The sequence below is a fragment of the Hakea prostrata genome, chromosome 2 (genome assembly GCF_041222555.1).
Source record: "Hakea prostrata isolate BN-2017 chromosome 2, UWA_Hpros_2, whole genome shotgun sequence".
Lineage (NCBI taxonomy): Eukaryota > Viridiplantae > Streptophyta > Magnoliopsida > Proteales > Proteaceae > Hakea > Hakea prostrata.
This window is the reverse complement of record NC_142601.1, coordinates 6,438,825-6,462,829: the sequence shown is the minus strand read 5'-3', so window position 1 is coordinate 6,462,829 and position 24,005 is coordinate 6,438,825. Positions and strand designations below refer to the sequence as shown.

The 24,005-nt window shown below is 38.0% G+C and overlaps 1 protein-coding gene across 1 annotated transcript in view; it reads right to left on the bottom strand.

Moving 5' to 3' along the window:
* The window catches only part of LOC149023494 (uncharacterized), a 50,761-nt gene extending 32,734 nt beyond the window's left edge, over positions 1–18,027 (bottom strand). Inside the window, exon 1 of the mRNA XM_089144025.1 lies at positions 17,770–18,027. The gene's annotated coding sequence lies outside the window, so the exon portion shown is untranslated. The remainder of the gene's footprint in view (positions 1–17,769) is intronic.
* Between the last annotated feature and the right edge of the window lie 5,978 nt (positions 18,028–24,005).

Here is a 24,005-nt window from a genome sequence, read left to right as displayed (position 1 = left end):
TCATTCTTAGGGCATTTATCTAGGCTCAGTCTGCACATTTTGTCCATTGGTGTGTCAATGGGCTTAGAATTTTGCATGTGGAATCGTTCAATGACTTTCTCTAAGTAAGTTTGTTGAGACAAACCAAGAAAGTTCTTTGAGCGATTCCTCATTATCTTGATGCCTAACACAAAGTTGGCTTCGCCCATGTCCTTCATCTCAAATGTGAAGGACAGCCATCTTTAGTGGCAACTATCATGTCAATGTCATTCCTTGCTAAAAGGATATCATCGACATATAAAGAGAGAACTAAGAATCCTCTCTTGGACCGTTTTATATACACACAATGATCTGCTTCAATCACATCAAAGCCATTAGAAGTTACGGCATTGATGAAATCTAAAATACCATTGTCTGGACGCTTGTTTGAGGCCATATACGGAACGCTTAAGGCGGCAAACTTTGCGCTCATGTCCCTTGGACTCAAAACCCATTGGTTGATCCATATAGATCTCTTCGTCCAGTTCTCCGTTGAGAAATGCCATTTTAACATCCATTTGAACTCCATTTAAAAGAGTCCAAGATCTAGTTTTGTCACAATGGACAATATAAGACGAATGGATGTTATCCTCACCATAGGGGAGAATGTCTCATCATAGTCCACACCCTCTATTTGGGTGTAGCCTTTCGCCACAAGTCGTGCATTATATTTGTCAATTAATCCATTGGCCTTACGCTTAACCTTAAGAACCTATTTGTTCCCAATAGTTTTGCAATTAGGTGGAGGATCAACTAACTCCCAAACTTGGTACTTTCCATAGAACTCAACTCATATTCTATAGCAACCAACCATTTGTCCTTAACATGTGATGATAGCACTTCCTTTAGGGATGCAGACTCTTCCTCATCAGCTAAAGCACACAAAAGGGCGTCCCCTTCAATCTTGAAACGACGACGGGGAATATGTCCTCTTGTGCTTCTACGTGCATCGAGATCACAATCATTTATGGGTGTGTCCCCACTAGGTACACTCCCACTTGGTTCACAGTCTGCATTCGTGCTCCCACTTGGTGCACTATGACCAATATCTTCTCTGGCGACTAAAGGATGTGTTCTTTCCCCACCCTCGCCAAGAGGATTTGGTATGCTGTGATCCTCCTCTATCTCATAGAGATCAAGATCTCTATGCGCATCAGATAAACTAGGGTAATCTGCTTCTAGAAACTCAACATCTCATGATTCAATCTCAGTCATACCTGCACTAGGGTGTTCACTGTACATAACGTATCCCTTAGAGCTATTAGGATACCTCACAAATATGCATTTTTTAGCTCTAGGTCCTAACTTCCCGTACTTATGGGAAGAGGTGTGAACATACCCAGCACAACCCCATGGTTGTAAATGTCCTAGAGCAGGCTTTATACCTCTCCATAGCTCATAGAGTGTAGATGGTATTGACTAAGATGGTACTCTATTCAGGATATAGGCTACAGTTTGAAGTGCATTTCCCCAAAAACTAATTGGGAGGTTTGTTTGCGCCATCATGGACCTAACCATGTCCAATAGAGTTCTATTCCTTCTTTCTACTACACCATTTTGTTGCGGAGTGTTAGAAATAGTTAATTATCTCACAATTCCTTTTTCTTCATACAATTCTTTAAATTGTTCAGATAAATATTTGCGTCCACGGTCAATTCGCAGAATTTTTTAATTTCTGCCTAATTGATTTTCAACCTCTGTCACAAAGCGTTTGAAACAATCTAATGCTTCATAACGGTGAGCAATCAAATAAATATAACCATATCACGAATGATCATCTATGAAAGTGAGAAAATAGGAGGCTCCATGTCTTGCCTTAACATTCATGGGTCCACAGATGTTAGAGTGTACTAACTCTAATGGCTGAGTTGATCTGGGTGCCTTTCCAAAAGGCTTCCGATGAGCCTTTCCAGCCAGACAAGGTTCACATATGGGCAGGTCTACTTTAGCGAGTGAGCCTAAAAAGCCGACTCTAGCTAACCGTGACATCATGTCCTTCCCAATGTGACCTAATCTAGAATGCCATTTTACATATTCTATATTACTGTCAACAATTAAAGAATAAGAATTAGAGATAACCGGAATCAAATCTAATTTAAAAAATCCATTGTCAAGAATGCAGTGGCCCCATATGGCCCCTTCAAATAACAAATCCAAAGCACTGTTGGAAAAATTGAAAGAATATCCAAAACTTAAAAGTGCTGAAACCGATACTAAATTATGCATTATGTCGGGTGCATAGAGTACATTATGGAGGATCAACGTGCAGCTTGTTCGTAAGCTAAGTTGGACTGATCCAATGCCTTGAACATCCATGTTGGCATTGTTTCCCATGTAAATTCTATGCACTCCCAATGACACTTTGCGATAATTTATGAAACTACCTCTTTCCCGTGTGATGTTTATGGTTGCTCCTGTATCAACAATCCAATCTAATTGTGTTAAGGCAACTAAAACATGTGTACTCACAAAGGTACAAGGAAAGGATAAAGATGATACCTTATTTGACTCAATGCAATCACGAGCAAAGGGGCCCCCCCTTGGGGGTTTAGCCCGTTTTTTGGGGGCCGCCCCCCCCCCCCCCCCCCCCCCCCTTTTTTGTGTCCCCCCCCCCCCCCCCGGGGCCCCCCCCCCCCCCCCCCCCCCCCCCCCCACCCTCAAATCTAGCCCGAAGACCCGATCTGTTTTGGGTGAAGTCGGGTTTTGTTTAATGTTGACTTCGAAGTTTGACCGTGATTTCCGTTTTACTATCTTTGAAAATCTTAAGAAGATGTCTTTGTGGGCCATCTTAGTAGAAGATATGGTATTTGACCCAAAACCCATGGATATTGATGATGGTGTTTCCTTATGGAAACCTTACTTGATTTGGTGTTGAACTATTTATTTGTGAAGAAGAACTGGGTTGGTGGACCTAAAGCTTAGTTGGATCTGGTTTGAAGACATCCCTCCATACTAGGTAAGTAGTATGATGTGTTGAAAGAAGCCCATCCAAAAATATTGAAGTTTAGCCTATTAAATCCCTATTTTTGAACAAGCTGTCCAGGCAATGGCATTTTGGTAAATATCTGTTTTGAATGTTTTCAAAAGCTTTATTTCCTTTAATTTCGTGGTAAACTATTCCCACCATGTTTCTAAACCTCTAGATAGTGTGGGATCGACCTTTGAACTTCCTCTTTTGCAACCAATCAACCATCGGGGTCAATTTGGTCAGTTTGGTGAAACCCTAGTAACTCTTGAACTCTTTGTGCTATTTAAAAGGGGGAACTCCATGTGTTTCACTCCCAATCTGTTTCTAAGCCTTGGGAGAACGTGGGAAGATCCCTAGAACCTCTCCTTCGAAGCCAAGACAGATCCTCAAGTATCTGTTCAAGTTTCTTCAGCGGTTTCTCTTCTAAAAGGTTGGTATTCAATTCGCTTCTTCTTTAATTCATTCTTTCTTCTCTACTTCTGATTTCCTGATCATGAGAAGGGTATTACACTACTGTAATGACCTCTTCTTTAATTCTTTTGCCCTAGAGTGAATCCCCCAATTCACTCTATGATCTTGAAGCCATATGGCGATGATCCTTGAATTTGATCCCACCAAAGCTCTTAATGATACTTTCCCTAATTTCCTACCTATCTTTATTATTGTGGGGAAGGTCTCATATTATTACCATGACCTTCCCTTGTGTCCTCATGATTGAGGAGTTGATCCTTGTTTTTCCTTGGAACAATTGGCAACCCTTTTATTTTCTATTAATTCATTGGACTCTCCCCAAAACCTTTCTTGATTGTAAATTCTTTGCCCTAATTGTGAATTTTTATTCTCCCTAGTCTTTTCGTGGGATACACGGATTCTTGTTAGTAATCCCTAATTGTATGATTTGAATTTCTTTCCCTTCACTTTAATTGAGAACCTTATTTTTCTCTCATTAGTAGATCCTTCCTAATTCCATTCTTTATTTTGAAATACTAATGAGATATTCCTTTATCTATCTTGGGTTGTTTTTGTGAGAATTAATTATGGGTAACTCTCATGAGAGGTAACCAACTCTTATGAGAGGTAACCATATCTAAAAACCTATTGTTCTTTTATCTATTGGAAACTTCCCAACACTTTTCCAGATTGTGCATTCTTTGTTTCTCTTTCCCATGGGTGAATCTTGATTCTTTGTTTCTCTTTCCCTTGGGTGATATTTGTGTTAACCTAAACTTGATCATCTATGTTTTCTTGTTTTATTGACTATCAATTTATTTCCCTTCATCCGGTGCTCTCAACCTTTTCATTGGGAGCCAAAAAAAAGGGTGAAATCCTAACCTCTTGGATCAAACCAAGAACCCTTAGTTTGATCTTGTTAACAGCCAATCAATGTGTTTTCTTTACTAAAATTGTAACCTATCATTCTCTAATTGTTTATCCTTGATCACACTATATTTTCTTCATGATCCATGTTTAACCTAATTAGGATTTCTAATTATTCTTTCTTCGTTCTTGTTCTTGTTTGAGATCAGGAAGAAGATGATGCATTCTTGCAACCATCTATTCCATGATCTCATTCTATTCTTTGAGATCTATGATCATCATCATGATCTTAACCCTAGCCAAATAAATTCCTTGAAACCCTAACCCTTGAATGATCTTTCGGAAACCTCTTGTAACCTTCCATGTGCGGGAAACCTCATGGGTAATGTTTGTTAACATAAACTAGATTTCCTATGATTTCTTGTTATTTTCTTGATAACAATCATTCCCTCTCTTTCCGTGATCATAACCTTTTCATGAGCCATATGTTATGATGAAATCCTAACCCCTTTATTACAAACCTATTATGATTGATTTTTCGGACTATGATCTCCCCCATGTCTTCATTTGGGTTTGGTTGTACTTGGTCTTCAACCCCATGAGCAAAGCACCCTTGTATAGCAATATACTTGGGGGCGGTTACTAGTGGCGGTTGATTAAACCAAGCGACCGCCTTAAGCGACCGCCCGGTTCGCCTTGCGGGAAAATGCCCTATTTTGCCCCCTGTTCGTTATAAATAGCATCCCTCGCCCTATTAACGCATTATTTTGTTCGGGATTGCTATTTTGGGCGATTAGGCGGCTGTGGAATCGTGCGGGATTCAACTCTGAAGTGTTGTTAATGATATAAAACATTTTCTCTTCTATTCTTGGTGATTCTGATTAAGGTAATGAATCTCCATCTGCAATTCTCTTCTTTTTAACCTCTGATTGATATGAACCCATCCCCTTTTTGTTGGTGGTTACCCATTTGATTTGTTGTACTCCCTTTCCAATGTTCTTGATGAGATCCTGTCCAGAAACGAATCCCCGCATTTGTTTAATGGATGGATCCCATCAAGGGGAATGATTTGGGTAATAAATCTTTGTTAATTCTAGGGTTTCTTGTTACCCCCTTGTTCTAGACTTATTAAGCTTGAATTTCGGACTAAGATCATCCCAAAACGGATTGAAATCGGATGATAAAAAGTCTGATTTTCGGAGTTGGAAACTGCTGAAAGGCGGCGGTCGCTTGTGGAGGTCGCTTAACTTAAGCAACCGCCACAAGCAACCGGCTGGTTTCCAAAGAATCGTGTAGGTTTGATTTTTGAATTGTTTTGACTCTTGACTCTTATGCATTCTTGTAACCCTATGCCTAGGTGTTCTCTGTTTCAAATAAAAGTCTTATAATAGTTTTTGGATTGCAAGTTAGAGGACATCTACTAAATTACAGGTAAGGACATGCATTCTTATTTATATGCAATTACATATACATGATGATTCAGCTGTTCTATTTACTATTCTTTGATCATGTAACTTGCTTGTAATTGTATAAAGCATGTGAATCTTATTGTATACTTGCTGTTAGTGGTGTTCTTTGATGTACTTCATCTTTTATGATATTGCACAACTGTTCATGGTATGATAAAGAGTGATTGTAGTGTAGTTGTGATGGAAGGGGTATTCCTTTGGGATATCTTGGCTTGGGATATCAGAAGGCTATGGAATGGGACACATGCCTGCTGATGTCTCCAGCACTATCATGATTACTTGATGACATACTTAGGGAGTCTAGAATTGCATGGCTAGGTACCCCACATGCTATTACCCTTTCGGCAGGGGAATTGAAGCCGGGTGACCCGTGACAATGGTGACGTGACTATGTTTCATCCAACAGCGGTAACCAGTCCGTGCGGAGACTCAGTGGTCCACTATTGGTCATGTAATGGTAGGGTTGCATATGTTAGGGTTGGGCTCATGGACGTCCAAGGAGCGGACCGGGTGTCGCGAGGAGTCATGAGAGCATCCGCCCCAATAATATGTGGATGACCATAGGGTTAAGGAGTGGAGTCCAACAGAGGTAGCCCGTCCGTGAGGATTCACACTCCTAGGTTGCGAAGAATACTGAACCGAGTTGGTTGGTGCCATAAGGGAAGTATCTGGACTTCATATAGTATGTTACCATTATGACCTTGCATTGGATTAGAAACCCCGACATGCGCCAGTACTCATTGCCAATGGTCGTGGTGAGAGAGTGTTGACTTAACCCCCACCACGGTTTTGAGAGCCAGGTGTGGACTTACCCCTTTGCCCAGGATCCCTACAGAGGTAACCAGTCCTTGCCGGATCAGAGTGATGAGACTTACCCAAAGGAGGGCTGGTGTATATCTTAAAGCATGTCAGCCATTAGAGACTTGCATAGTTAGATCTTAGTAGCATTCATATTTCTGCATATCATCCATATCATTTCATATGTGCATTCGTGGATTGTATTGACATATATATGAGAATTGCTTGTTCCTTACTGAGTTCGTTGGAACTCATTCCTTTCATTGTATGTATTATATAAACTGTACGAGATGGTTGCACAACGTCGGAAGTTGGAGATGATTCGTATGAAAGAGCCTTCTCGTTTGAAGCTGATGTGGCACAGACAGTGATACATGGACTTGCAGAGCATGAAGCCTCCTGAAGATGAAGATTATTTAGTTATTCTTTTTGCTTCTGCTGAACTCGATATTACATTTGATTCTTGATTCTTTCCTTTGATTATTTCTTGGATATTTATTGGAGTATTTGGACTCCTGTAACCTGTTTATTAATTATTGCACTTTTCTTGCTCTTGATTATCTGTATTTGTATTTATTATTATTGATAGACTAAAACCATGGATCCTGTGACGGTTCACATCCGCGTGTTGTCGGGCGGTTAACCGGGCCTGGCGGGCGGGGTGTGACACTCCTGATTCCCTCTTTTAAGTCCTTTATGTTTGGGCCATTTGCCCTTATGTGTACTTTCCTGAGCAACAAGAGCAGTTGTGTGGGTCGCCTCTAGGCGCTCCGCTTCCATCTCAAGGTGTTGAGCTAGATCAACATACGTCTCGATGCTCTCAAGATGAGCAAGTACTTGTTTCATTGGTGCCCAGGAATCAGGTAAGGTCCTAATCAAGGTCTAGATCTATTGCTCATCAGAAAGGCCATGTCCAACATCTTTTGATTTGCGAACCATTTCCTTGACAGTTCTGATGTGCTCAGTCATTTTGTGCTTGGGGTCCATTCAGTACATCTCAAACTTGAGGATCATACCTCGTAGTCTAGTTGTGGTTGTACCACCAAAAGCACGTTCCACACGGACTTAGCTATAGGAAAAACCACATATTCCCCTTGTAGGTCATCTTGCATGGCACTTAGCATGAAAAATCGCGCACTTCAGTCTTTCTTAACCCAAGCATCATACAGATCCTTATCTTACAAGACTGGGTAGTCTCTTTTCCCAAGGGAGGATTGGTCGGTACAGTCATTTCCGTGGTAAGATGCTCCATGCTACTTGGTCATTAAGGTAGTACTGGACTTTCTGTTGTCACTTCTCAAAGTTCTCATGATCAAGAAGTTTCTCACCCATGAGAAGGTCAACGATCACGTTTTTAGAGGCCATTTTGACTACATCCAGAATGCGAAAAAATGACATAGTATATTTTTCATCACTCATTGAAATTTTTCCAAATTAATTATCAGTAATCCATATTGTGGTGTCAATCATCTAACACTGTTCAATGTCAAACCCCACCAAATATGTATTGAGAATAATTAATTTAAATTATTCCAATAAGTATACATTGGAGGATGGGCCTCTCTTATCACATAATTGCGCCATACATAAGAGTGTGCATGGGTTCCACTAGAGGAACCCAAAGCTTGGTACTCTTAATGACACATCGAGTCAGTACAAGATTGTGATACGTAGTATGGTGGCAACCCTATTACATGGTTTCCAAAAAATAATTAAAATTACATCTCAAAGAATCCTACTACAACACTACTAGGGTATACCACACTTTGCATCACTCTCAAATACTAACTCTAGCATACATACATAAAATGTGTCATTATGGTAACACCAAATAGGATCTCTTCCATGAATAGATTAAAAGAAATAAAAAATTATGGTCTATTTTGGAAAAGATTGATTTTGCATCCACCTAATGGAGCGAATCAAAGGTCTAAACCGCCATAGGAGGGTTTCATTGCTAATTAAAATTTTGCACAATCATCATAGCAAAGAATGTTAAAACAATATAACCACCATGACAGTAAAGCTAATGATCACAAAAATTGCACAAAACAAAATTTTATACCAAACATAGAAAGATGTAATCCTAAATAACTCCAAGCTAATAACTTTTTAATTCAAAAACAAATATGGTGCTAGTAAAACTCCATTGATTTAAGTTTATGATCAACAACCACAAAGTCAGTGGTTCAAACCTCACTCTAGCAACACTTAGAACACGGGGAGGATCTCCTTTTTTTTTAATAAAAAAAAACTTCTACTAAAGGAAAAACTGAAAAGAAAAATTATTCATCCAATTAAATACCACTGATTAGGTAGAGGTCAAACAATTGGTTAAGGATTGAATCCCAGCGACCCTAACCCCAACCTGGCTCGGATACCAATGTAAAATTAAATCAATGAAATGAAGAGTTTTAGATCCTTTACTTTAGTGATATTCTGCAATGAATCTATATACTGGAGGTGTCTCTTTGTGTTCCATTTCTCTCCTTTCAGCTTATGAACTCTATAGGTTATTTCCACGTTTCCAAATTGGCAAACCACAATGATGGTTCAGGATTAGCTTGGAGAATTCATAGAGCATGGGAGAGTATTCTAAATCATGTGTGTTTCTGTTTGGTTTTCCCTCAACCCTAATTCCTTAATTAGGGTTTTCTTTAGACTCATCTTAGGGAGAAAATATTAGAGTTCTATTTAGACTCAATTAAATAGAGGAGTAGTCATCTTAGACTACATAACCAACTTGCCACCACCTATGGCGCAAATTGTAGTGGGACCCACCCACCACTATTATTAACAAATAGCCTATGCCCAGACGAGGTATCTAAATCGTTTCCCTTACTCTCGTATTCAATTCCTGCTCTGCAATTAACCAGGGCTTTGTGATTAGTTCAATAACTGACTTAGCCTTCAGAGGTGGTCTCCCAACCCCAGGGTTGGGCCACGTCTAACACTGTTTTGCAAGTCATTCCCGGAGATTTGAAGGTTGATTAGATTTTAGATACATCACTGTCAAACATGTTTTTGCACGTTCACTTGTTTATGTGATCGAACAAAAATTTTCCAGCAAGAAGTTTAGAATTCAAACTGAGCGTTCAACCTCAAGAGGTTCTATAGAAAATATATTTTTGTTGCTAATGTTCTAATTCCACCTTGAAAAAGAAATGGGTTCTTTAATTTTTCTTTTTTATCAGAAATTCATGCAGCCAGCCAGCCACCTCAACTACATCTTCATTCCTTGGAGTGGCTTCTATATTTAATTCAACCATATGATGATATGATGGGAACTTCGATCTTGACCCAAAAAAACTGTTTGTAAAACGGTTCTTGGGGATTCAAATGACATTGGATTTGTTTGGCCAATTTCGCCTAACGAATCAACTTGGTTCAAATTGAGTTTTATTAGTGTTGATTGAATGCCTATCAGTTTAGTCCGAACTAAACTGAACCCGAATACAAATAAAGACCCTTTTTTTTTTTGTAGGTTGAAAAAATAAAGGCCAATTGCTCCATTATTTCGGATGTTGTGGTGATCAAGTAGATCAATTGGCATTAATATATACAAAATTAAGTACTAAAGTTATTATAAATACTTCAGACCATGTCCTATAAATATGCCAATTGGGAAGAGATTAATCTATTGGAATTGAGGTAAGGAAGGTGTTTGAGGAAATTAAAGTAACTAACCGAGGTTAATTTAGAAAGGAAAAGTTTCTCCTTCAGAGAAAAGGAGAGCTAACAAGGCGTTGGGGTCCATGAAAGCCACCAAAATAGGAGACACTGGACCAGGATCCATTCATTGTCTTTTAATCAAATGTAATTTATTACATTGAGTTTCTGACAATTACATGTTATTCACATCATCTGGGGTTCTGGTCTTGCAATGCAAAGTGATTCTTGTTGCCTTTTTCTTTTTGCACCATATACCATTGAATTTCTTTGGAATAATTCCTGGGTTGAGAATTGTGCTTGCCCTAGTGTTGAAAACAGGAAAAAAGGGTTTATTTGCTGCCTTGGAGAGCTTTATCTGAAGATAGACCCTGCAATTCTTTTGATGCTATAATTTGTTAATGTTTCTAATGAGTGTGAAATAAATATGGAAGCTTCTTCAGCCTAATTTTCAAGTTTCTTTTTATCTTTAGAGGATTTTGTTTGCTTGGGTCATGCTGCATCTGTATTGCACCTTCTATTTCTGTCCTCCCCCAGACTTCTTCTGTAAGCTTTAAAGGATCAACCTTTTAGTAATAGGGGTTGGGTCTCCCTAGCAACTTGTGGATTTTGGCTTGAGAGAAACAATAAATCTTTAACAGTCATGCTTAGCTTTTTGGATTGGAAATAGCATGGCCATGGCAAGCAAAGGAGAAACTGAATTGTGACTTTTTGCATGCAAAGTGTTTTGGGGTCCTGCTAGTGAGATCAAAGATTCATAAGGAACTGGAATTTTTTGTTTGGTTTCCAAGTCCCTCTTTTTGTATGTTCTTTGACCTTGAATATTACAGTGGACTTCTAGTAAAATCTAACACTACAGTACTTTTTAAGTTCATTGACTGTATAGGTATCTTATTATACCGCTAACTCATATCACACGACAACTAACTAGACCTAACCGATCAACTTAAATTGATCCAGACTCTTAACCACTGGTTCAACTGAAATACATAAAAGACTTTGAATAAAACTTAGAATGCTATAGGACTAGTGGGAATTCTTTCTGTTGTTTCCTTGTGGATGTAGGACTTTTAAGATCTGCAGCCAAAAACACTATGCACATTGGGCTAACAACAAGCCCTAACCGACTTATGGGTGTCTTATGTATTCCTGCTCAAATAACTTCAATATGCAGTAATGATGGATTTCTAGTTGTGAATGTTCGATAAACTAAGAATCTAGCAGATAGAAAACAATATCGGTAGATGTACACAAAAATGGAAAGTGATGTAGCCCTAAGTCAGGGGCCAGTCTTCAGGATCCTCTTTTAGAGAACCAGCAGTAAATTAGGCTTTAAAATTGCTGTCCTAGGTCAATTTTCAGTCAAATTCTTAAAGGACAGCAGCTGTATATGACCAATTAAAAACTGTGGCAAGGGGGTTTTGCCATCCAACTCCTAAAGCAACGGTTAGGGGTCTAGGGTTGATTTAGGGATGATGGGGAGGGTTAATAGGTAGGGGTGCAAGTTTGGCCTTGATGGCCCTGACCCGCCCTAAGCCCTCCCTGAGACTGAATAGGGCTTGGGCTCAAGATTTTGGCCCTAAGGGCGGCCTGGGATTACTCTTTGGCCCGCCGGCTGTCCCAACCTTCCCTGATTTTTTACCTTGACCGTAGCCCTGATTTTGGCCCTAATCATGGCTCTAATTTTGTTCCTGGTGCTTGATCTCAATGAATTAGGAACATGGACAAGGATAGGGCCAATTAGGGCTAAGGCCAAGTATAGGGTCAATTAGGGCCAAGGCCAAGGCTAGGGACAGGGCCAGAGACAAGGCCAATAAGGGCCAAGTATAGGGCCAATCAGGGCTAGGGACAGGGCCAAGGCCAATTAGGGCGGGAATGGGCTTGGCTTGGCCGTGTAGGGCTTCGGGTCGGGGACAATAATCATTGTCCCTGAATTAGGGTCAGGACGGGAATGAGCTTAGATTAGAATATATAGGGCTGAGCTTGGGATTTTGCAATCTCAAGCCCAGCCCAACTTTGTTGCAGCCCTATTAATAGGTTCAGCCAAGGGTTTTTTTATTTATTTTTTAATTGGCTTTAGACTGAAAACAGGATCTGTTTTTTGAGTACTTTTAATTTCAGTTTCAGTCCTAGGGTTAGGGTTTATTGGATAAGATGAGTGGAGGGTCTTCTAGGGTTTTAGAGGTATGAAACTAGGGTTCGATCAGGCTGAGTTGGAGCTCGAACTTGAGAGAATTAATTCTGTTATATCGTTTTCTAATTTCAAAATTAATTCCTTACGGCTAGGGTTCAGAAACTAGGTTTTCAAATTGGTTTAGGACTCTTGGTTAGGGCTAGGGTTCAGAAACTACTTTTCCAAACTGGTATAGGACTCTTGGTTAGGGCCAGGGTTCAGAAACTACATTTCCAAATTGGTTTAGGACTCTTGGTTGGCGCTAGGGTTCAGAAACTACATTTCCAAATTTAGGAGTCTTGGTTAAGGCTAGGGTTCAAAAACTATTTTTCCAAATTGGTTGGTTGACAAGACTCTTGGTTAGGATTAGCGTTTCGTCCACTTGGGCAGAATTAGGTTGAAAGGTCACTAGCATTAGGGAATGATGCTCCTACAGTTTGGACAGATCCAATGGTTAGATTGCCGCAGATCTGACCTTGAATTTTAGGTGTTAGAAGAAGTCAGAGAAAAAAATCCAGAAAATATAAAAGGGAATGGTTTGGGAAGTATAGTTTTAGACTTTTAGGGGTTTGGGGGATGAAGGAGGAAGAATAAGGGAAGCAGATGGTGTAGGGTTGCACTTACTTGCTGTAGGAGACTTTAAGTGCAGAATATCTGAAGAAGTAATGCGGCCGCAAGCTTTATGAAGGGAGAACAAAGCTGAAATTGCAGAAACTAACTACAAATCGTGGGGACCCTTCTTGGATCCCAAGACACTCTATCACCAACCTCTTTGTTAATTTCATCAAGTCAGAATTGTTAAAACTGAATGGCATATTTATAGCCTCCTTACATGAAGACATTTAAAAACAAATAAAAGACTACTTAGGAATTCTACTTGGAAGAGAATTCCTTCTTAGTATAGAACTCTACTTAGCAACTAGAAGAGGAATTCTAATAAAAACTCCTACCAAGAGACTTCCATAAGTAAACATCCTAGTCTAACAGTGAGTCCAATTGGGAATATAATTCCAACTAGGACTCCTAAACATATCAGGACTCAAACCACTAACTCAATTGCAAAACAAAAAGTAGATATGGACTACTAAAACTATGGAAAATCTAACTAGACCATTCTGGCATCAGGGATGACTGGTCAAATGACCAAAATACCCCTCAAGTGGTTTGGCCAGCCCTTGGCGCTGCATGCATTGTGGCCTGGTTTAAGCTCAAAATATAGCCTGCCCCATGGCTGCTAATCCTGGCTACATCAGAGAGACCCTAAACACACTAAACTTGAATCAAGTAAGAACCCCAGGTACTGAATCAAAGCTTTGATACAGCGTAACTGTTTGAATAATGTACTCCAAAATACTGTAGGGGGTATTCTGGTCTTTCAGGTTATATTTTATTTAGTACTGTATCACATGAACAGTAACTCGTTATACTGTCATTTATTGTAATTTTGTTCTTTATTCTCACATCATGAATAAAGAGGCTTGATGATCTGATAGACCACTCAAGCATCAGAACCTAATTGTTCTATTTACATAACATCATAGCCAAAACTCTGGCCTAGTTACAATATACCCACTTACCTTCTCTTCACCGTTCACTTCTTTTATTTTCCCCTTATTAATTTACCTTCCCCTTCTCAAAGGGCAGCAACTAATAAGGTGATCGGTTGATCAAGTCACTGCCATTTCTGTTACCAAGGTGATTTAGAAGATCGATAACTGCTGCTTCTTATCTATGATTTCTTTTTGTCTTCACTCTCCCTTGAAGATCGATTCGTCTATTTGGAATCTGAGTATTCCTTGTTGGAGTCCATATCAGGCATACCTTCATCTACACCTACTTCTTGTTCATGAATATCCTTTATCGATATCTGTATCTTTTTCTTAAGGGTTTTCCATCGATTTTGAAGTTCTCTTTATTATTCCTACAGAAGCACTCAGTCCCAATTTCAGCAACTTGAGTTGAAGATCATTTGAAATTATCAAGGTTCCTCTCTCTAGGATCTATTTTTCCAACACTGAGCTGCCATTTCTTATAGTTATCCTTTGCTGCTTTATTTTTTTTCCTTTCAAAACAAGGACGTTGTCTAATTCATTCTTATAGGTTGTGCAAATTCTTTTCTTCATCATGACGGATGTATCAACTGCTACATCCAAAATTGAGGAAAGACAAGTAATGAGTATCTTCCACTTGCTGCTGCTACAACTGAATGGAACCAAATCTCTAATGTGTTCCATGTCTTTATATTTTACTGGTACTGGCCATGATCCTGCAGGATATCTTCTTGGCTCCTCTTTAAAACCAACACTGGTTCATCTCAAGCTCCTTGGGTTTCTACCAATGCTATAGTGACGTTGTTCCTGCTGACTCACCCAGTCACCCCAAAGAAAAAGTGTCGTTTCTAATGCCGATCCTTCCCAGCCAGTAAGTATAAGTACATGTAGATCCAAGTCGCACGCAGCTAAGATGTTTTTTTAAATGTTTCCATGCCTATCTCGAATCTCCTGTGCTGGTCAATTGCCCATGCAGGGACATGTCTACCATCTATGGTTCCAAGCCTTGCAACGCAACCTTAAATTATGGATAACAGCTTTTGTGGGTACCAGATATTTGTCCATGCACTCTGGTACTTGGTGGCTGTAGTAACTGTTGGTGCAAGTTCAGTACAGCTCCCAAGACATGTCAAAGTACTGACTAACGGTCTCCCAAGAGTGGGGATAATCATTGACAAAAACTCGGTTCTTCACATTGTGGACATCGTGTACAGCCATGTGTTCTTCCACTTGAAGATATGGTGAATCTTGTAGAAGCCCCCTCTCTTGCAGCACGTTACTTAAACTGAAAAATGCCCTCTTGTTCATCCTTAACTTGTTTCAACATGTGGTGTCAGATATACCAATAATTCATTGGGTCTCAATCTACCCCGAAGTCTTTCATTACGGTGGATATTTGGAAAGAACCATCTTACTATAATACTGAGCTGCTATAGCAGCAGCAGTGCCTGCTAACATCATCAGTTTCTCCATTTGCTTCAGGAGGCCATTGTTTTCATTACCATTGTCCATAATTTACTTTAAAACAGAATTAAAAAAAAAAAATTGATCATTATCATCAAGACAGCAGCAGAATGTCAGACAAGCTAACCAAAAAGACAGATGGAAAGAAAGATCAAAACAACAAAGAACAAATAGAACCCATGATATGTCATACTCACACAAAAGCATGTATTCGTCATGAAGCATAAGAAATCCATCAGGTAGGTATCAAAGCATTCATGCCTGGACAGCAATCATCTTCTATATGTGTGGGTGTACCACGTGGTTGTTGCATGATCACCAATGGCCCACAACTGAAATCAAGGGCTATTGCAATGGAAAAGAGAAGTCCCATAATTCATGAATGGCTCTTCACAGAAAATTTGCAATAATAGGGATACAGTTCCTCACATCTGGATGAGCACACAAGCACTCAAAGAGAAACAACATCCGTCTCAAGCAATGAATGATGACCACGCATGACAGGTTATCATTTATCTCTTAAGGGACATTATCTGGAGAAGCTTTAAAGAGGAGAACATGTCATGGGTCAGATTGTAAATTAGGATATAAGTCTCAACTTCTTTATTTATTTCATATCAGCTAATGAGACTTAAGTTTGCTCTATTTCCATGCTTAATGGTGTAAACAAGTAAACGTCTAGCACCCACCCCTCTTTTTCCCATTGCACGTATAGTTGCAGGTGCATTAAACAAGAGCAGCTAAAGAGCATTTAACCAAAGGTTGATAAGGGAACTGATAACTAAAGTATTGAACCAATGCACACAATACTGTATCTGATTGTTATTATCTATTTAGAGGAAGTTCTTATAATGAATTAAAAAAAGAGTAAATGATAAGATATAAGTGAGTCAACAAGGAAAAGAACTATTGACTGACTTTTCTTTCATCTTTCACGTTCTTGAATTAGCCATGCATGACTAGGCACAGTACTCCAATAAGTTTTACGGTTTAAGGGGGAAAACCAAAAGATAAGGAAATCATGGGAGGAGACACAAAGTCATGACTCATGAGATAGCCTTTGTCCACCCAAACATCAGCTATATCATCTAACATCGAACTCTAAAAAGAAACAAGAAAATGGAAAAGTTGTTTCTATGTTCAAAACCTTTTAGAAAGCTATATCAAAAGCAACCCATTTGAAGAGAAAAATTACAATAAATAAATACAAGCAACTACGAAACAAGACAAGATTAAAAATAAAAAATAAAAAACAAACAAACAGTAGATGCATTTAGCGGCTGGTACACAGTAGTGATCTAAAATCATGCACATCTTCACCCACTACGTTCACTCATGACACTTGAAGTTAACTCAAGAACAGAGCTATAAATGCAAGCAAGCAAGATGAAAAACATGGAAAGGAGCAGATAATAATTGATAAATCTGAATTGGAATCCTAACAAGCAAACATCCCACATTTCTACCTTTCTCCATCCACAGGCCCAGTAAATATCAAGACTTCAATAGTAGAAAGAATGGTTTCAAATAGGCTACAAAACGTAGAAGCAAGAGTTATGGCTTCTAACAGGCTACCTGTATTACAGCAACTGTGAAAGAAGGTAACCACAAAACATAAAGATATCCTTCTCAATTGATAGGATGGTAAATAGGAGCAATCTCGGATGCAAAAACTAGAAAGGGTGTGGATGGACAATGCACCCTATAGAGCTTTGGTTCCACATCAATCATATGACACACCATGTACTAGGTACTTCTCTTCTAAGTGTACCAAATCCTATGGAACTTCAGTTCTACTTCAATCATTTGACACACCATGTATTAGGTTGTTTTCTTCTAAGTGTGCATGCATCATCTTTTAGGTTAAAATATCCAGAAGTTCTAAAAATGAAAAATCTTTTATTTTACCACATTTGAAAAGAAAGAAGAAAAGAAATTGCTTGTTGAAACTTTGAAGGATTACACAGAAACAAAGGTTTCTTGCATATCTTGGGCGTCAAACAAGCTGTGCAGAGGCATTTAATGGCACTAATTTATCCAACTCTTACGAAACTGGTTACCTCGTGAGATCCCCACCTTGTAAAATTGGCAAGTAAGCACAAAAGCAATTATATGTACTCACATTTGCATTCAAAAGAGTACACATGGCAGGGATCAAACCTACAATCATACCCACCAAAAGAGCCCTAATTACCGTAAGAAGTTCAAGGTAAGGTGAAAGAATCAGAAGACTGCAACAACCCCGATGAAATGAAGGGGAAAATGACCCTATAACGTATAGAATGCATAAGAAATCAGAATCAATAATTTGGAAGAATAAATTACCATCATCGCAAAACCAACCTTCTTCGTTTTGGTCTACTTCATCGTCTTCAACCTAGGCATCGACGTCGATTAATTTGAGTACACCAGAATTCTTTCTCTTTCGTTTTACAGATTCATCCGTTTCATAACGTTTCCTCTGTACCGATGACCCTTTTTAAGCTACCAGCTTCCCCTTCACCTCCTTCCCTCTTACACCCATAATCTACAGTGTTAGGAGGAGAGAAGAGAAAGAATGATAACGGAACTACTTCGGGAGATTTGCAACCGGAATGAAACCCAAAAGGGGAGAGGGTTTAAAGAGAAAATTATAAATGATTATACTAATTTATCATTTTAATTTCATTTGTACACGTTAGAAAGTTACATATACAAAACAATTGAATTTAGGGTAATTTTCATCTGAACCTCCTAAGGTTTGGTCCATGTCATTTTTAGTCCAAATAAATAGACACTTTGCATCTGCCTTCCCTGAGGTACTCAATAAAATCAATTAAGGATAATTTGTAAGTTTTATAACCAAAATACCCCCATCTATTCTATAATTCTGGTTGAAGGAGATGAGAGAGAATTGGGGAATTAGAAATATGTATTTTTCAAATGGATTTATGTTCATCCAATTGGAATGATCCACGTGTCTAAAATCTAACGGCCCACTCTTTTGATCTTCACCCGTTGAATTTAATTTTTAAGAAAATATGCAAATCTTACTGTAGAATAGATGGGGGTATTTTGGTCATAAAACTTACAAATTTTATGATTTAATAAAACTCAAATAGAAACCGAAGAGGAAGGAAAATCGAATTCAACTCAAATTGGAAACTGAATATCACCTAAAAATTTTTCAAAATAAATGAAGTTTAGTGAGGGTGGGAAACCAAATTGGATTTGGATTTTGTTCATTTTTTTAATTCAAAATAATTGAAGTTTAGTGAAAGTGGGAAACCAAATCGGATTTGGATTTTGCTCATTTCTTTAATTTAAAATAGATGGAGTTTTGTGAAGGTGGGAAACCAAATCGGATTTGAATTTTGCCCATTTCATTAATTCATAATAAATGAAGTTTAGGGTAAAATTGAAATTTAATCTGGTTTTATAAATGGGGTAGAATTGTCTTTTGATTTCTTAATTTTATATATTCAAATTTAACGGCAACTTAACACCGTTATAAGGAAGGGGGGCAACAGTAATTTCGTAAAGAACAGGGTTTTATTAGTAATAAAAGCAAACTACAAGGGGGCAACAGTAATTATCCCTAGAAAATTTTAAAATTCTGTTCTGTGGTGTTGACTGAATTGCTCAATCCATTATGACCAGTGACTACCACCTCTTAGCCAGTTTTGTGGTGATTCTTAAAAGAGTTCGGATCGTCTCCCCCGGCGACTGGCCTGAATTACAAGAGAGCCATAGGGTTATAGTGATGAGGTTTATTTTTTTACTTGTGGGCCTCACATAATTTGTGATTATAACACTGTTGAGGGGGCACAAACATCACGGGAAATGATCCACACTCTTCTAAAATACATGTAATGTAAAAGTGTAATCGTTATGAGTGAGGTTAAAATAGTAAATTCAGTTTCTTTTATAAAATCATCATTATCTTAGTTCTTTACCTCTCTTCACCAAAAAAAAAAAAAAAAATTATATATACCAAACGTATCTTACCAATTGATTACCAAACGTTTTCATATTTTGATCTGAAATTAGTTTTTATACTGATTTTAAAAAAATAGGTAAAAATGAAAAATGAAAATCATGTTAAAGAGAGTCTTAGTGAAAAGGTTACATGTTTAATACTCTTTGTGATATATATGGAATTACCCACAACTCAACCCCCTAATATAAAGATTTTAATTTAAAAAATTAGAATTTTTTTCATACTGCCCACTTAAGCTGGGCCAAAACTCTTATTTGTCCATTTAAGTGGTAAGAATTACATGCTGCCCCATTTTGAGAAATTACAATTTATGCATTGTTACTATTCTGTTAAATTCGAAATTGAAATAATCATTTTGCCCACAAGGCGAAGGAAAATACAAGTTTTTTTATTTTACAAAAACCTCGCTTAATTTTCTAAAATTTATAGAAAAACTCCCAAGATTATCGATTCACTTGAATTCGCTTTCCATGTGGATGTCTCCCCCATCGCTGGCGAACTCCTTCCTAGACATTGGGTAGGGGCGTAGGGCTCCATTTCACGGAACTCCAACATCATTGCCAACATTTTGCACTCCCTTGACGTCTTCGTTTACTCTCGTTGTTGGCTCCTCCTCCTCATCTTCCCCTCTGTTCTCTACTCATTTTTCCTAGCAACTACATACGCAATAACAATAATCACCATTGTTTCTGCAACCAAACACTGGTTTTGGATTTCAGTCTTCTTTCCCAACACCTCAAGCTACTTTGATTCCCCAATCAATTCCATTATCCATTGGCAATGCTCAATTGACCTCAGATGTCACCTCTCATTCCTCTCTCTCGCTTGTGGGTTGTGATATATACGTAGGGTTTTAGTTTCTATCTTCTAACATGAAACCCCAACCGCATCATTCCTTTCCTAAAACGAATGTAACAAAGCCCTCGCTTTCACAAATACCCCATTTGGTGAAGACTTCTCCAATTGTAAGGCAAAGGATTCTAGAGTGCAAATCCTTGTAGAGCCATTGCTACATCAAAGTGTGTCTGTACTTTTCGCTTACCAAAAGTACTATTGTAGAGCCAGTTTGGTCGCTTTCCGCTCCTTGGTTCGGTGTGAACCTTGTGTTTTCTTGCAGCTTTGTGTATGTACTTTTATTTCTTTAATGAATGAAGTACTGCTTACCAAAAAAAAAAAAGTTGCTCCATCAAAGTAAGAGCTTTGGACCATAGGATGTGTTAGTCTAACATGCTAATCTCGTTTGAAGAGCGTTTGCTCTTTTTGGGCAAGGGAAGGGGTGGTGGGTATTATTCAGCAAGGGCCAAGGTTTAGGTAGAAGATGGGAATTCCTTCACCCACTTAAGGATGAACGAGGGACATTATTGTCATTTACAGCGCTAATGAATATTTTGGCCCATTGATATTCTTTCTTTCTTTTTTTGGGTAAAGATGACCTCATGACCCATTGACATTCAAAACTTGAAAAACTTGATAGTCGAATAATAAAAATCTAACAGTTGGTAACTTGTAATTTCTCAAATAGCCAATGTGAACAGCATGTAATTGTTGCTACTTAAGTGGGTATACAAGAGTTTTGGCCCAACTAAAGTAGGTAGCATGGAAAAAACTCAAAAAATTAATGATAATTATTAACTTTGATTAAAAACAAAATTTGAATTTCAGTCTCACCCCCTTGAGTTACCCCATAATATTAATATTATCCTCTAAGTTATCCAATTTATCAATCAAACCCTCTATTACTAACACCATTGTTTCCATTAGTTTTGATTTATCCATTTCTAATGTTATCTTCGTATCCTAAGTTTTATTTATTTATTTGGAATTGATAACTTATGTTAGGAGGTGGGGACTATAACATACACCCTAAGGCTGTGTTTGTTTGCAAGAATATAGTGGGGTGGGAAACTTGTACTTTTTTCCCACAAAATTCTAAGCTATGGTCTGTTTAGATACTTGGGAGGGAAAATGGCAGACAATTTATTGACACCGTGGAATTCTTGTCGGGACCTGTTTTTCCCATTCCATGCCCTCTCAAAATCCCACTATTTTGATGGGGTTCTGAGGGGAAATAATGGAAACCTGGAGAAGGCACAGTTTTCAATTGGCGGGAGTTCTGCATGGTGAGTCTTCTTCATCTTCTACTCCTTTCTCTATTGTCTTCTTCATCTCTCTCATTTTTCTACTGTCTTCTTCATCTTTTTACTCATTTTTCTACCGTCTTCTTCATCTTCTACTCCTTTTTCTCCTTCCTAGATCGACTCTTTTCTTCTTCATCTTCAACTCCATTTTTTCTTTTTCAGAAATTTATTCTTATTTTTTCATCTTCAAATATGTTTTCTTCATATTGGATTTCATTGTTTTGCCTCTCTAGTTTTAATGTACCATAGAATTTCTCGCCATTTTTGTTTTGGACGTGGGGATTTCATTTTTTGCCAAACATAGGTCCTGGGATAATGAAATATTTTGATTCTTATTTTTATTCACCTTCAATCCCATTTTCTCTTTCCCATCGATTTTTATTTTTCTTCATTTTCAACTCTATTTTCGTATTCCATTTTTTTGTCTCTCCAGTTTTAATGTGCTAGAGATTTTGTTTCTCCAATTTCGTTTTGGACGTGGGGATTTCATTTTTTGACAAACATAGGTCCTAAGATGACATAACATTTGGATTCTTTTTTTTTTTCATCTTCAACTCGATTTTCTCTTTTTCCATTGATTCTTATTTTTCTTCATCTTCCATTCTATTTTCTACATATTGAATTCCATTTTTGTGCCTCTCCAATTTTAATGTGCAAGAGATTTGTTTCTTTATTTTGTTTTCCTCCCAAGGAGAGGTCCTGGGTTCGCACTCATCCGGCGGCACCTATATTAGTAATATTTCCCCCACCATATATATAAACTCTTCATATTCAAAAAAAAAACATGGGGATTTCATTCTTGCCAAACGTAGGTCCTGAGATGATGAATATTTGGTTAAAAAAATTGATGGTTGAGCAACTGGACTCATAGCAATCGTTTCATTTTTTTCATATTCGATTTCCTATTTTTATGTATGTATGTATTTGATCGTAATTCAGTCACTAGATTGTTGTTTTGATACAAACAATCCCATATCATACCCTTATAAGAAGTGTAGGTTTATCTTTTTTCACTAAAATGTAGGTTTTTCTTTTGTTTCTTATTTTACATTTCTTGTTTAATCTAACAATTCCCTGGGTTCCTTGTTTAATTTGCAGTTTTTCAACGTCGACTTCTGAAGTTGAAAAGTAAGTAAAAAGTGTGTTTTGTGCTGTTTCACTTTGTGGCTGTTGTTTGTACCTTAAATTTCACTTCTTATAAGAAAATGGGGATATATGGTGAGGCATATGCCTTGATTATTGAATATCATTTTGAAATAACATTTTTGACTCCTCTCCCCTTCCCTCTCCCTCTTTTTTCTCTTTTTGTGTCATCTGATTATCAATAATCCAATTGATATGCTTTCTTTAACATTGGTTTAAAATGGGGCTTTAGTCAATGATAATGCTTGGCTTGGCTGATGGGTAATATCATTTTTAAATAAAATTGTCTCATCTCCCCTTCCCTCTCTCTCTTTTCCTCTCTTTCTTTTTATTTTTTTATTTTTTTTATTTTTTATTTTTATTTTTTTAATTTTATTTTATTATGTTTCAATCATTTGATTATTAATAAAGCATCAAAATGATATGTTTTTCTTTGACATTGGTTTAAACTGGAGATTTAGTGAATGATAATGCTTGGCTTGGCTATGAATGGATAATGACTGAAAGAACTTGGATAACCTCAACTGTCAAAAGTGGGTGGAAGCTGGGTAGTGGTCATTAATGTTAGGTTTTTTATTAAAATCTATATTATCTATATATTAAGTTTCAAAATTAGTTTTTGCATTTCTTTTATTTAATTGTTTTGTTTGTGTGTGGGACCCTTGAGGTAAGGGTGGTAATGAGGCACCATGAGGTAAGGGTGGTAATGAGGCACCATGAGTTAAGGAGGCCCTTCATGACCTTGGTTAAAGGAGGCCCTTCATGGCTTTGGTTATGAGGCTCTTCATGACATTGGTCATGGGTCTTAAAGGTCTTGATCATGGTGATGAGGTGGGCTAACTTGAATGGTGGAATTACTCAAATTCTAACTCTTGACCTTTATTTCTCATTTCAACTTCATGACCATTCATGGCCATTACCATGAGTGGGGGTTAAGGTCTTTGAATGGGTTAAAGCCTATTCATTCCAAAGAAGTGAATATGAGAGTTACTTCCCCAAGTAGTGGGGAGGTTAGGTCAAGGGGGTTTATTCACATTAGTGGAGGAGGGACAAACCATTGATTCTCCATTAGTGGAGAATTGATTCTCCCCTTGTGGGGAGGTGTGGTTTGGGCCTATATAAACCCAACCCTTTCTTGCATATTGTGTGCTATTGTGACTCTCCTCACTCACATTATTTGTTTTACAAAGTTCATTTCTTACTTGAGTTGTCTAAGTGTTGTGCTCTAGCTTTTGGCTCCTTTAAAGGGACTAGAAGAACTACCTCATCTTCTAGTTGGAGGTTGCTTTATCTTGGAGGTGGTGGTGCGAAGAACCCTT